Source organism: Mastomys coucha, unplaced genomic scaffold (genome assembly GCF_008632895.1).
Source record: "Mastomys coucha isolate ucsf_1 unplaced genomic scaffold, UCSF_Mcou_1 pScaffold20, whole genome shotgun sequence".
In the NCBI taxonomy this organism is placed as follows: Eukaryota; Metazoa; Chordata; class Mammalia; order Rodentia; family Muridae; genus Mastomys; species Mastomys coucha.
This window is the reverse complement of record NW_022196903.1, coordinates 63,085,232-63,085,572: the sequence shown is the minus strand read 5'-3', so window position 1 is coordinate 63,085,572 and position 341 is coordinate 63,085,232.

Genomic DNA, 341 nt, shown 5'->3' with positions numbered 1-341 from the left:
TTCCACCTTTTACAACAAAAACAACAGGACCTGACAATTACTTTTTCTTAATATATTAATTTGAAAATTAATATTACTAACATATCCCAAACGATTGAAATCCAATAATATGAGGAATTGGAAATTTGTTCATTGTCATCCAATGCTCTCTCTTTTTTAGTAATTAGAGAAATAGGTCCAACATTATACAATCTATATACACTGTCAGCTTGTTTGTGACAGTGTCTGGCTGTGTACAACATAAGGGTCTTGAAATATTGCTTCTCCTATCTGAGCCTCTCTATTAGTAGGATTGTTTATTTCATGTTTTTACACTATACTATGGTTTTCAGAACAGCTTA